Below are 14,577 nucleotides of genomic sequence, written 5' to 3' on the forward strand. Positions count from 1 at the left end.
CCGCTGGTCCTCGACACGGCGTGGACCAGGGTCACCCTCTGGAATCGGGATATGGCGCCTGTGGTACGGAGCGGGGCTGAGGGAGAGGGAGGTGGCTCATCTGCACCTGTGGGGGTGGCCCTGCAACCTCTGACATCTTGTTTGGGGCTGGGGAAAGGCATCCGTGGCTGTGGAGCTCTGGGACCTGGCCTCAGCCCTGGGCAAGCCCGTGGGACCGTTGTCCCCAAGTCAGGCTTTGTCCCCCCTGGGGCTCTTGTTTGGCTCAGAAGCCGCTTTCCCTGACACGGTCCAGGGCTCTTGTTTGGGGCAGAGCTCTGCTGACTCAGGCAGTGTCTGGGGCTGCAAGCCCTGGCTTTGCACCCCGAGCCGTGACGGTGCTTCTGGCCAGTGGCAGGCAGGTGGGTGGGTGGGTGCTGTGCTGGGGCCTCCAACGGAGCCTCACCCGCACTGCGCTGTGCTCTACTCCAGCCCCAGGTCAACCTCTACGGCTCCCACCCTTTCTACCTGGTGATGGAGGACAGCGGTTCGGCTCACGGCGTCTTTCTGCTGAACAGCAACACGATGGGTGAGTCCCATGGAGGTGCTGGGCATGGGCTTGGCCCACGTCCCCATCCTCAGCTTGTTCCTCCGGCGCTCGTGCTTCGCCAGATGTGCTCCTGCAGCCCAGCCCGGCCCTGACCTGGCGCACGACGGGCGGGATCCTGGACTTCTACGTCTTCCTGGGCCCTGACCCCAAGAGCGTGGTGCGGCAGTACCTGGACGTCATCGGTAGGGCCGAGCCACGGGCGGGGGGCACGGGTGCTCCTGGGATGGCTCTGCCGGGATGCTGCGTGGCCCATCTGAGGTGAGGGCTGGGGCTGCCCCTGAGGTGAGCGAGGCCCTTGGGTGGGTGACGAGGTGTCTTCTGCCTGCTGGCTGCCCGGGGGTGGTGGGTGGGAGCTCCAAGCCGGAGCCGGGCCGGCTGGGGCATCCCCGGGGGTGACCTGAGGGCTGGGCAGGGGAAGGAGAAGGAGACAGATCCCCCGGCACAGGCACTGGGCACCCCGACTTCCAGAGCCCCCCTGATCCCCCCCAGCCCCGCTCCCCCCCCTGCAGCTGCCCCGTCCCCAGCCCCTCCCCTGAGGCCTGTCCCGCAGCCCCAGGCTGCCCCACGGCCTGTCCTGGCAGCGGCGAGCGGGGCATCGGGCAGGCCCAGGGCTCTGTTAACCCAGGGGCCTTCAGCAGCAGTGCGGGGAAGGAGCGGGGTCTGCAGGAGCGGCTGCAGCAGGAGGGGCTCCAGCCTGGGGCCGGCTGTGACAGTCAGGGTTCTTTCCCTCTGCCAGAGGCCGTGCCAGGGCTCGGTGGTCTGTTCCTGCCCTGGGGATGTCGTCAGCTGCATCCAGCTCAGGCTGAAGCTGAGGAGATGGGCAAAAGGAAAAGCAGCCGGAGAAGGACACGAAGGGGATCCGGCTGCGAGCTGCCCCCAGCTGCAGACAAGAGACAGCCGGCCTCTCGGCGTGAGGAAGGGTCCCTGTGAGTAGTCCTCAGCAGAGCTGGTCACCAACATGCACTGCGGGGTCTGTGTGCGTAACCAAAGCACGGTATAGCCGTGGGGGCGGGGGGTGTGTGTGTGTGCGCAGTGAGGCTGTGTATGTAGGAAGCCTCATATTGTAAGAGCTGAGAGAGGCAGAGACAGAAGTGTCTCAACAGTAAAATCCTCCCAGCAGCACCAAGAGCGGGAGCGGCAGTGAGTCCTGGGCCCTTGTGTTATAATCAGATCTGAATTTTGAATTTCATTGATAATTAATTGTTTTGAATAAACAACTAATTTCTTATAGTTAATTATTTCCTGATTCAATTAATTTACATTATGGTAAGGAGTAGACAAAACCTCACTTATGCTAAGAGACAGCAGATGCAGGCCTTAGGAAGATGGCCAAAGCTGAAGGTGCTGTGGATTGGGAAATTGTACAGAACACAGAACGAGGAGGGAGGGAGGCAGGTACAAGGGGTGAAATTGTACGTTCTCAGCTAGTTCTCTTATGTGATGAATCCATCGAAACAAAGGAATGTTGCTGTGAAGACTCTCCCGTCCTCCCCATCCTAATTTGTATATCAGAGATTTTGATCAGTAAAATAACCAATGATTAGATTAGGAAAGGACTATTAAGAAAGTTATAGAATAGGGCGGACCAATCATTGTAACTGTCAAAATTAATAGCGGGCATAAGATGCATGCTTATGTTAAAATCTGTTAAAGATCCTGACTTTGCAGAAAAAGGGTATAAGATGTTGAATTTTTGATGTAACTTTGAAGCCCGTCGGGTGGAGCTGTCCCTGTGCTTCCCAGCGCTGCAATAAAGACGTGCCGGCTTATCTGCAAGTGTGTAGATAAATTTGTCGTGATTGCGACCCTCCGTCCACACTTGGGGCCGTGTCACCCCTCTTGTGCTCCGGGTGCCTCCCTGTGCCTGTGCCCTCCCACCTTCCATCACTGGCGTCACTCTTTTGCTTCCCTGTACCTTTCTTCTTCTGTCTGTTCTTGTCCCCTGCTCCCTCTTCGTCCCTCTCTGGTTTCCAAGCCCCTCTCTTGTTCTGCTATTCTACCTGCCCCTTTGGTTTTCCTTGCTCTCCCTCTGTCCTGTTCCCTGCCCCTCTTTTTTCCTTCCTCTGTCTCTGTCCTGCAGCGCATGGCTGGTTTTTCATTCACTGCCTCTTTGTCCCGATCTGCATTCCTCCTTGATGTTCCCAATCTCTCTGGCTTCTTGCCTGAGATGCTTTTTCTCTCTTGTTTGTAACAGGAGACGCTGTTCTCTAAAAACATAACGGCATTCTTTTGGCAAGCCGCTGAAACGTTGAGAAGATCCCCTCCTGGGAACACTGTGCAATATTCTTCCTGTCTGCAAGTGGCACCTGTTCATCAGAATGGATTCCAGAACCCAAGGGGCAGTTAACCTCCAGAAGTCTTAAACCTTCTGGGGAATCGCACAGACTATTTCTTGCTAAGAAGACGAAGGCTCTGTTGTTCCAGCTGTCCTTAGTGTTTCGAGACAACAAGCACTTGCACTGGTACTTGTTCTTTTCTGATCTGCGGCTCCTGTGAATGTTTCTCCAAGTTCTTGGTTTCCTGTCCGGGTGACTCTCCAGAGGACTGTAAAAATCAGTCTTCGTGGAGACTCTCTGTGCTGCGGAGCTGCCTGTATCGTTGTTGTCACCTAGCTGCCTACAAACGGCTCCCAACCCCAGACAGTGGGGCGGCATTTCTGATCTGCTGGAAGGGGGTGTCTCCATTTTTAATGTTGTTTCTTTCAGGGAGCACTGTGAGCGTGGCAGATCCTAAGCAGAAATACACTCGATTTGAACAAGTCGGGCAAGGGTAAGTCCAGTCACAGCTACTAACACAAAAGCACGCGCCAGGTATTTTGCTGGTGTGATATCAAGCGTGAAGTCGGGCAAGCTCCAAACGTGTTCAGACCCTGGGCTTAGATTCTCCTGTCTCTCAGTACTGATCAGAATTGGTGCCTGTGGTCAGAAGGCGTCGTCAAAGAGCACTTGATGCTGGCAACGTCTTGTCTGCAGCGAGGGGCAGGACCTGGAAGATCTACTGTCCCTCAAGTTTGTAGCACGCGTTTGCTTGTTTTCTTAGGGGAAATCATTTTTGTGTGTCTCAAAATAATACGGCCACGCTAAAGAAAGGAGAAAAATCTTTATTGCCTGAAAGAGCAACTTAGAACCTGATAGCTGTCAGATAAATAACACTTCTCAAGAACATTTCTTTCCACTCTTCTGCTTTAAAAAAGTATTTAGTGATCAGGATTATATCTTTTCTGGCAGAGGTAGTGAAAACCAACCATTCAGTAATACATGCAGTGTCGATGCACTGTCCTTTCCTCAGATGGCTGGCACGTGTGTTCAGGGCTCTCAGAATGACTGCATGGTGTTGCCGGAGTTTTGCAGATAGATCCAAAGAAGAGCTCTAAGAAGGCACAGCTAGACTGTGCGTGTGTTACATTCTCTGGGAAAAAACCACACACACCCCCGCAAGAAAAAAAAAAAAAAAAAAGAAAAAGGAAAAAACTAAACCCCAACAGAGCAAAACTGGTGAAAAGGGGAAAAGAATGAAATCTATTATTTTCCAGTCTCTGTAGGCACCCTGCCCTTCAGTTTTGGACTGAAAGAATTTAGTATGAACTCTGGAGATTTGCACCAGCCCTTTTTCTTCCTCTTGGACCTAAGTTTTCACTTGGATAGCCTGCATGGCAGGGGGCTTCTGGGCTGCTGCGCTGTGCGCTGCTGGCTGAAGGAGTGGAGGAACCAAGGTGTTTTAGAAACACTACAGGCAGCAGAGAGCTCCTGTCAGGGCTTTCACTTCCAGGGTCTAAACCACTTCTCATGTCTCTGCTGCTCTTTTGTTTCTGGGGCGTCTGGAACTGTCTATACAGCACTCGACATCACCACAGGACAAGAGGTGGGTGTCAGCAGCCCCAGCAGATTTGGCAGGGGTTCAGCGCTTTCCCCCATGGTGCGAACAGCGGATGGGCTTTCGGATCGCCAGGAGATCTTTACTGCAAAGACTTCCACATGGCTGGGGGCTTGTGGCTGGGGGTGGGGGCAGTGTCCGAACACTGGGCTCCCCCCTGGGCTGCACATTCACTGACGGACACCCACCCCTCATCCTGCCCAGCTGCACGCCCGACGTGCAGCCCCCCAGCGATGTCTCCCTACCCACGCACCATTCCGTGCCCCCCCAGCCGTATGCCCCCCAAGACCCCAACTACGCACCCCTCCATTTCCATTTACCCCCTCAGCCATGCCCCCCCCATGCCCCTCACCCACTTTGGGCCGAGCTCTCCTGTGCTCCCCAGCCATGTCCCCCCACCCAGCCATGCCCCCCCCCATTTTGGGCGATGCCTCCTGAGCCCCTCCAGCCATGCCCCCCCCCCATTTTGGGCGATGCCTCCTGAGCCCCTCCAGCCATGCCCCCCCCCCCCATTTTGGGCGATGCCCCCTGAGCCCCTCCAGCCATGCCCCTGCACCCCTGCTGGCCCCTCCCCCCGTGCTTTGCCCGCACCCCCGGGCTCCGCTCCCCTGCCCGCGCGCCCCCGACCCGGCCGTGGCCCCGCCCCCCGCCCCTCCCCATTGGCTCCCGCCGCGCCGCTCCCCTGTTAGTTTTCGAATATAAATAGGGGCGGCCGCGGGCGCGCGCCCCCCCCCCCTCGCGCACCGGACGGCGGAGCATCGGCGCGGCCCCGCTCCGCTCCGCCGGGGCCGGGAACGGTCGCTCCAACGGGTGTAATTAACGCCTCCCTTCCTTTCCTGCACTCGCCATGGCGGCGCAGGGCGGCCCCGGTGGCCGTGGGCTAGCCGGAGTGGCCAGGAGGCGAGCGGGCATGTCGCCGGTCACCCCGCTGACGCTGGATACGGACAAGCTGGTGGGACTGGGAAGGTGAGTGGAGACGGGGGAGCTGCCCCGCACCACAACCCCCCTCCCCCCCACGCGTGAATGCTGCCGGCTCAGGGCAGTGCTGAGCGCGGAGTGGGGGGACACACCACACCGCCCCACCCGAGGGGGGCACCCCGAGGGGTACCGGTGGGTCCCCACGGGCTGATCGCCGCCCCCGCCCTGCCCGCAGCCACTGGGACACCCCGAAGCGGCGGGTGGCGGGGCTGTCCTTGCAGAGGCGCCGGGCCAGCCCGTGCCGGGGGTCGGCAGCCTTGGGCTCCCCCCGCAGCTCCGTCTCCTCCGAGTCCTCGGACGCGGGTGAGCGATGGGTGCTGTTGCCACACCCGCCCCTGCCCCGACCCCCCTCCTCCCCGGGGCTGGGGGTGTGCAGGGGGAGCTGTGTCAGGGGGGTGGGCGTTGGGCAGGGGGTTACTGCATGCGGGGGGGGGGGGGGGGGTCTGGGAAGGCAGGGGAGGGGTTTGAGGGTGGGGAAGGGTCTTTCTGGGGGTGCACGTGGGAGCCGGGTCCCCCGCTCTGTCTCAGCTCCTGGCCATGCTCTGAATCAAACTGGGATTTTAAACGGGGATTTCCTCCCCAGCACTTCCTTCCCTGTGCTGGATGATGGGTGGGAGCCCCCCCACCCGCCCAGCCCTGCACCCCGGGGGGGGGCTCGGCTGTGGACCACCCCAGTGGGGGTCCCTGGGCAGGGTGATGTGGGACATGTTGGCCAGGATGGGTGGTCCCAGGGTCGTCCCTTTGCCATGCTGGGGGACGGGAGAAGCTTTGGGTGAGGGTCCCGCCTGAGCACACAGCAGATCTCACCCTGTGGCCCCCTCCCCAGCACTAGAAGGGAACACAGCTGGGGTGGGGGGGCTCCCCTGCAACCTGCCAGCGCCCCACAGGAGCAGGGGGGGACCTGTGCTGGAGCAGGGTCCCGGGGGCACGGCGTGCCTCCCACCCGCCCCCCCCCGATGCTACCCCTGCCCCTTGTTCCCGCAGGAGTGGGGCTGGACTCCCCCACGCAGGAGGACCCCGCGGCACTGGAGGAAGTGTGAGTGTCCCTCGCCCCGCGTCCCCCCGCTCCGGGAGGTCTCCACCCTTACCCACTGTGTCCCCCCTGCTCACCCTCCCCGGGCTGCCTGCAGTGCCCACGCTCAACCTGTCCCAGCCTTGCTGGGGGGCTGTGCTTCCAGCTGTTCCCTCCACCCCAAAATTAATTTTTGGTGGGGGGTGGTGTGAGAAACCACCTCTAGTGGGGGTGTCGGTGCTGGTGCTCGGCCCAGCCCTGCTGCAGGCAGGGGTCTGGCAGCGGGTGCAGGCAAGAAGCCTCTGCGGTGCTGCCGTGCCAAGTCCTCCTCTGGCAGGGACGGCCGGCAGACGGCTCGCTGCCTCACCACGCAGCGGGGTGAGGGTGCTGAGCACCTCCCTGGGCTCCCAGCACCCCCGCCTCAGCCTCCTTGGGGTGCTGCTGCCCAGGCCTCGCAGATTTGGGGTGCAGGGATCAGCTGAGAGCCGAGCTCTGCGGGGCTGAGGGGCTCTGGGTGCCACGCCTGTGCCACGCTGGTGGCTTCGCCCACTCCCGGGGCCGTTGGCAGAGCCCCTCTCTGGCAGATGTTGGTGACTGAGTGACTGGGGGCAGATGGTGATGCTGGGGCAGCCTTGGGGCTGGGTGGGCTGGGCTGCAGGGGACACGCCAGTGCCCCCTTCGTCCTGTCGCAGTGTGCAGCTGCATGGCCATATGGCCGACGGCCAGCATCCCCAGCATCCCCGCTGCCGGATTTACATACAGGTGGAGAGCGGGCGCCACTGCCACCAGCTACATCTGGGCCCCGAGTGGGGTCAGCGGGGTGCCCTGGACCACCTCAGCATGCTGCTTAACCCCCCAGCCCAGATTGGGGTCCCCCCGTCTGAAACCAGTGATTTCCAGATGGGGTTTTAACCCTTTGTGGGGCTGAAAGCCGCTCAGCTGCTCTCCCCTTGGGGGGGCTGATGACCGCTGCGTGGGGTGGGGTCCCTGTAAGGGCTGCGGCTGCCCATCCCCGGGGCTCCTGGGCTGCTCAGGCTGGGGCACGGGGTGCCATCCCCCCTAACCCTGGCTTCTCTCTTCCCGCAGCTTTGAGACAGCGATCCTAGAGTCCAGGAGAGCTCTCAAAGAGTAAGTGAAGGGGCTCTGTCCCTGTGCCCAGACCCGAAAGCCAGGCTGTCTGTCTGCCCTTCCCTGGGGTTTGGATCAAGCTGTTGGTGTTGCTCAGTGGCTGGAGGAATTGCTGCCCTGGGGTCCTGTCCGGGGAGGTCTCACCCCACTGTGGGGACCCAGGGGACAAGGGGGTCCATGCCGGCTTCGGGGCGGTGGGGGGGGTGGGATGCTGCTGGTCCAGGGCATCTTCTCTCCTCATTCAATCCTTTTTGCAGCAATAAGCTCCTTATCCGGAGGATCCACTCACTGCCAGTAAGTCCCGGGGGCTCTGCAGGGCTGAGCTGAGGGCGGCTGGATCCTGCTGTGCGCCTGGCTGAGCTGGGAGGAGGAGGAGGAGAAGGAGGAGGATGGAGCTGGGGAGCGCAGGGGCTGTGCAGCACCTCTCACCCCTCCCAACCCACCCTGCAGCCACAGCTCCTGGGGGCCAGCCCGGTCCTGAAGAACATCACCCACTGCCGGGAGTTCAACAGCCACGGGGCCAGGGAGCAGAGGGGCCCAAGGAAGCCTGAGGACAAGGTGAGGGGGGGCAGCAAGGCTGGGGAGAGGGAGGCAGGACCGGGGAAGGGGCAGGGGGATGCCGTGCCCACCCCCCCGTCCCCCACTGCTGCAGGAGGGGTTTGTCTTCAAGAAGCTGCAGAGGCCAAGTCAGCGCAGCCGGCTGCCCGCCGGCGATGGGGCTGCGGGGAGGGACCCCCTCAGCCAGAGACTCGGCTCTGCACCCGGCCTGCTGGTGAGAGGGGCTGGGGGTGCTGAGAGGGGGGCACCGGGGGTGGGTGGTCCTGCTGCAGGGGCTGCTGAGCCGGGACCTGCCGCTCCAGCCTCCCTGTTTGCACTGGAGACCTGTGGGTGTGGGAGCTGGGGGGATTGGGGTCACTGTGTCTGCAAACAGGGCTGGTGTGGGGCTGGCCCCACTCCTGAGCCATGGGCTGTGTCGTGTCCCCTCCCCAGTTCGACACCCCCAAGAAGGAAAACTCCGCCCAGGGCGAGAGCCCCATCATCCTGCGCCGGTGCTCCTTGACATCCTCTATGTCTGAAGAGGAAGATGATGGCTTTGTGGAGATCCTGGATGAGGAGGAGATGAAGGTAGGGAGGGCTCCTCCATCTGGACAGCTGGATGTACCCTGGCCAGGGGCTCCGTCCCTGCCCAGGGGGGTGCGAAGCAGCAGTGGGACTCGTTCCCTTCACGCTCTCCTCTGTCTCGCCCCGTGGCCCCCCCGGGTGCCCCCCCGGCAGAGCAATGCTGACGTGCCGCAGGGGATGGAGAACCTGCTGACCGCGCCGCTGGTGAGGAAGGAGGAGGCCGAGCCAGTACATTGGGTGTCTCGGGGGGTGGATGGGGCCCCAGGCTCCCCCTTCCTTGGGTCTCCAAGGTGGGGTCTGAGGGTGAGGGTCACTGGTTGGCGAGCAGCACTCACCCCAGGGCTGTGGGCTTGTCCTGGGTGGTGTGCAGCCACTAGAGAGGGACCCTTTTCCCTTTGTTCTCGTGGTGCTGGGGGGGGGGGGGGGTATGTGGGGGGAATGCCGGACCCTTGGGCAGCGACACGGGCTCTCTCCCCACACAGTGTCCGGTGAAGCGCGGCAAGTGCCGGCAGCTCTTCCGCTCGCCCTTGATGCCCAGCAGCGTCATCAGGCCCATCCTGAAGCGGATAGACCGACCCCAGGACCGGGACACCCCCGTCAAGACCAAGCGACGGAGGAGCGTGGCCGGTAGCCCTGGCGAGGAGGCGGCAGCAGCGGAGCCGGTGGGTGATGGGGAATCCTCGGGGTGAGGCGTCCTTGCCCGTCCCTGGTGGGACTGCCCGGTGCCACGGCTCTGCCGGCGCCCTCGCTAACGCCGAGGGGGGTGTCTCTGGTTCATGTCCCCGTAGAAAGCGCGGCTGCTGTGCTCCAGGTCCTTCTGCCACGAGGAGATGGAGAACCTGCTGGCCAACGACCATCAGGAGCTCATCGGGGACTTCTCCAAGGTAGGGCTGCTGGGGGTGCTGCAGGCTTGGGGGTGCCGCCTGCCCCTCTCTCCTGAAACAAAGGGGGACCATCAGTGGAGCCCTGCGCTGGTGCCAGAGCCCAAATACAGCTGGTGGCCCTTGTTTGGGACCAAGGGGACTTGGGGCTGAGACTTTCCAGCCTGAAGAGCCTGACCCGCTGCTCTTCCAGTGCCGCAGCGCCGTCCCTCTTGGGAGGGAGCAGACGTCGCAGGTGGGGGGTCTTCTGAGCTGGGGGGAGCGGGTGGCAGCCAGGACGTCTCCCTGGGGACAGATCCTGACCCAGCACCCGCCTCTCCTCCAGCCTTACCTTCTGCAGACGGTAGAGGGGAAGCACCCGGACCTGAAGTACATTTCCCCTGAAATGGTAAGGGAGCAGTGACCTCTTCCCCAAAAAAACACCCCCACAGGGCTGTCTCCCTGCTTGCCCCCCCCCGCCCCCCCCTCGGTGACGGGCTCCCCCCACAGATGGTGGCAGTGCTTACGGGGCAGTTCAGCAGCCTCATCGAGAGCTGCGTGATCGTGGACTGCAGGTACCCCTATGAGTACGAGGGAGGCCACATCAAGGTCAGAACCGCCGCTGCGCCCCTCGGGGCTGGGGACAGGGTGGTCATGGGTGGGGGAGACACAAACCTGTCAAACCTCAGAGGGGCTGATGCCCCCCCCAAAGGTGCTGAACCCCCTGGAGGGGTTGAGAGCCTCCCCAAAGGTGCTGAGCACCCCCGGAGGTGCTGAGCCCCAGCTGGAAGGAGGAGGGGGGTGAAGGCATTCCCAGCAGATGGGGCAGAAGGGGGGCAGGGTATGAAGACCCCCCCCCGCTCCCCGAGATGAAATGGGAGGAGGGGGGGGCTGAAAGGGGCCCCTCTCCCTCGCCAGGGCGCCGTCAACCTGCCGCTGGAGCAGGACGTGGAGGAGTTCCTGCTGAAGCAGCCCATCGTGCCCTTCGACACCAGCAAGAGGGTGATCGTCATCTTCCACTGCGAGTTCTCCTCCGAGAGGGGGCCCAGGATGTGAGTTTGGGGGGTTGGGGGGGGTGGGGTGGGCGCTGGGTTCTGCCGGACCCCCTGGACATGTCAGGATCCTATCTGGGTGCCAATCCTGTCCCCTGTCCCGCAGGTGCCGGTTCATCAGGGAGAAGGACCGAGCCTGTAACGAGTACCCCCACCTCCACTACCCCGAGCTCTATGTCCTGAAGGGGGGGTACCGGGAGTTCTTCCCCCAGTACCAGGTAAGCCCCCCTACCTTTCACCCCCTGTGTGGGAGGGCGGGCTGTCCCTGGCAGGAGGGTGAGAGTGCTGGGTGGGAGGAAAACACCCTCTCCGCTCCCCAAAACCCTGCCCTGTGAGGGGAAAGGGTCTGGCTCTGAGCATCCTCCATGAGGGTGGTATCTCCAGGGGAAGGGGGTTGTGCTGGGGGTCCTGGGGGGTGCTGGGTTTGCCCAAGGGGGTGGGGAGGGGGGCCTGCGGGTGCTGACAGAGCTGTGGGTGCCCAGATGCACTGCGAGCCCCAGGACTACCGGCCGATGGACCACGAGGACTTCAAGGAGGACCTGCGCAAGTTCCGCCAGAAGAGCCGCAGCGGGGCGGGCGAGCGCAGCAAGCGGGAGCTCTACAGCCGCCTCAAGAACTTCTGAGGGACCCCCGCAGCCCCCTGCCCACCCCCTACCCAGGGCTGCCGGCGCTCACGGTTGCCCAGCCCAAAACCTGGTTGCCCCCCTCCCCCCACCCCCCCCAGCCTTCCCAGCTCTGTGCTGGGTGCCCTGCCCAGCATCGCCCCCCTCAGCAGCGTGAGAACCGGGGGGTATGGTTGTGGGTTTTTACCCCTTTTTTAACCTAAACAGGGTTTAGGTTTTACCCCAAATGGTGGCTGGGGGCTGTAGCATGTGGGTGGGGAATGCCTAGGGGGGCTCAATCCCTGCCAGGTTCAAACTTCCTCTGGGAGTGGGGGTCAGGCTACCTCCCCTCCCCAGCATCAGGGATGGGGCTCGGGGGCTGTGGGGCAGCCCCCCAAGCCAGTGCCCCCCTTCCCCTTGCACCCTGGGCTGGGTGGGGGGTGGCTTTGCCAGCTTTGGGCAAGCCACGGGGCTGCAGCACATCACACCCCCCCCTCCCCCCCCCAGGGTGATCCTGTGTCCCCAGGCCCTGTCACACACATCACCACCACCACCCCGTCCCTAAGGGCTGCGACCCCCCGTCAGCCAAGCTTTATTGGCAGAACTCTTATAGAAAAGCACTTAAACCTCCTTTGCAGCCAGGGGGTGCTGCAGGGGGTGGGGCTGGGGGGTGCCCCTTGTACTGGTCACTGACTATTTGGGGAGTTCCTTGTTGTTGTGGTGTTTTGCCACCCTGTTGGTTAACTTGGGGGGGGCAGGAGGGGCTTCACCCCCACCCCAGAGTGGCTGCTCCCAGAGCACCACATGCTGGGGAGGGGGGAATGGCCCCTGTGCCCCCATGTCTTGTTTGTTTTTATTGGTTTTTTTTAACATTTCTGTTTAATAACTTTGTGAGGAGGGAAAGCCTTGGCTCTGGTCTGTGACTGCGCTGCGAATCTGAGGGGGGTCAGGGGTCCCCCCCTGCTTTGAGGGTGGGCTTGGGGCGCTTGGGGGAACGGGAGAGCTGTTTAAAGGGGTGATGGCTGCCCTGTGGGGCTGGGGTCACAGCTGGACCGACCCCCTCAGGGCTGTGTGTGGGGCAGGAGGAGGGGTGGGGATGGTGGGGTGACCATGGGGTCCCACAACTGGGACAGTGGTGTGTGGTGGGGGGGCACCCCCAGCTCGGTTGTTGTGCCCCTCATGCTCACCCTGCCACCTGCTGCCCCCCCCCCCCCCCCAGGGTGATCCTGTGTCCCCAGGCCCTGTCACACACACCACCCCCACCCCCCCGCCCCCGGGGTGATCCTGTGTCCCCCAGGCCTGTGACACCCTGACGTGCGGAAAAGACTTTACAACCCGAAAGGTTACACAGTAGGTGTGTTTATTGCGCGCAGATGCACGGGGGATCGCTCCACCACAAACGTGCATCCACACTGTGGCCGCTTCTCCAGTATTTACCCAGTTAAAACATCACCTATTTTGAAACGCCTAGACATATTCATGACCTGTCCCCAAAAAGGCCATTCCTTCCTGTCACTTGTCATTTCCATAATCTCCGCCTCGGGCTCCTCCTCGGGGCGCTTGCGCAGTTCCTCCTGGTGGTCCTGGGCAGGGGTCTTCAGGGATGAAGGCCGTAGGTCTTCCTCGCTCTGGTCTCCTCCCCTCTCCCCTGGAATCTCTAATTTGGCTGAGCTTGCAGTCCCAGACTGGTTTCAGCCTGGTCTGTCCCTGTGTGCACATCTGGCTATCCCCTCTTTGTTCTTGGTTAGCGATGGATGTTAGCAAGCCCTCCTTAGCCCTTAGCTCCTCCTGCCTTTGACGCCTTTGAGCCATGAATTAGGTCCTTGTTTCTGTCTTTTCTGTTTCCCTTATCAGCTTCTTTCTCAAGCAATTTGCAGGGGGTAGTGACTAATTGTCTACTTGCATGCATGTTAGTTCTGGGAAGCAAGTTTTAATAGGTTTAGCTTTTTTCTATGTAACTCCCTATTAATATTTTCGATATATCTTGGGTTATAAAATATATTTTCTATATGTCCCCCTACCAATTCCCCCCTTTTCTATTGAGTTAAGTGAATTCTTTTACTTGGCTATTCTGGTTGGTATAATGCTTTGTACATTGAAGTTATTCTTCTAACTATATGCCAAACCCACATATATAGGGTCCCTACTAGAAATAATAAAATAGCGGTAGCTATCAACAACGCTACTATTGGATGCATTAGGACGTTGAAAAAGTCCAGTGTCTGAAGGTGACCACCCAAAAAGTGTATCCCACCATTTGTGTTCTCCATCCTTTTTTACCCTTTTCAAGACCCTACTTATCTCATTTGCCTCATGATGAACAGTTATTAGAGTTTCCTGTCCGTTATTCTTGGCTTCCTCTAATATCTGCATTAAGTCTGGGTGTTTCAACAACCTTTTTGTCACTGCTAAATCCATCCCTGTAGGTGTGGGTTCTAGTTCAGAAATCAGTGTATAGTTTGATCTCAGGATTTGATGAGAAACCACAGGAGCAAAGTAGCTAAAGTCACATCCTGTGATGGTGGTAAAATTACAAATACAGAAGTTCGAGTGATTCCTGGTGTCTATTTCTACTCCTTTTACAGACACAAAGCGACATGTTGTTCTTAAACAAGCACAACCTTTTCCTGCATAGACAACAAGATTTCAATGGTAATCCTATTTCACCATGTGCCCAGACCCAGGTTACAAAGACAGGTTGTGTTAGAGTAAAATTATGCCAACAATCCAGGATACTGCAAGGCTTTCTATTTGTTGTGTTTGTTATTATATTGGATACCCCTATCTGGTTTGCCCTTTTGTAGGAAGTTCTGTTAATTCCTCGGCATCCTACGCTTATGTTTTGACCCAGCATTCCCTGCAGTTGAGGCATCATTCTCTGAAGGTCTGTGCTCCAATAATTTTTGGGGTACACTTCATTTTTATGCATAACCACGGTGGCAAGGCTTAAGCTTTTTCTATCAGAAAGCAATCCCATATCCCCAGTATATTCAATATGAGCTTGGGTCCACGGCCATTCTGGGGTGTTACTGTTCGACCCTTGGGTTACGATAACTACAAATACAACAATTTTCCTGACTAAATCTTGGCAGGCCGAGTTACTAAACACTTCTGGGTGCAATATACTCATTTCGCTCGGCAAAGCTTTAGTTTCAGTTCATCCTCACCCTGTGTTACTTTCCAAGGAGTTTTAGGAGCTTTCTTCACTCAGGAGTGGTGAATCCAGGCGCTTTGTTCCCTGATCTTGATTGCCGTGAAAGAGGTAAGAAGCACTTGGTATGGTCCTTCCCACTGTGGCTCCACAGTTTTCTCTGTAAGAGACTTAACATACACCTAGTCTCCAGGTTCTATGTTATGCACTGAC

The sequence above is a fragment of the Leptosomus discolor genome, unplaced genomic scaffold (assembly GCF_034619465.1).
Source record: "Leptosomus discolor isolate bLepDis1 unplaced genomic scaffold, bLepDis1.hap2 HAP2_SCAFFOLD_132, whole genome shotgun sequence".
NCBI classification, from domain to species: Eukaryota; Metazoa; Chordata; class Aves; order Leptosomiformes; family Leptosomidae; genus Leptosomus; species Leptosomus discolor.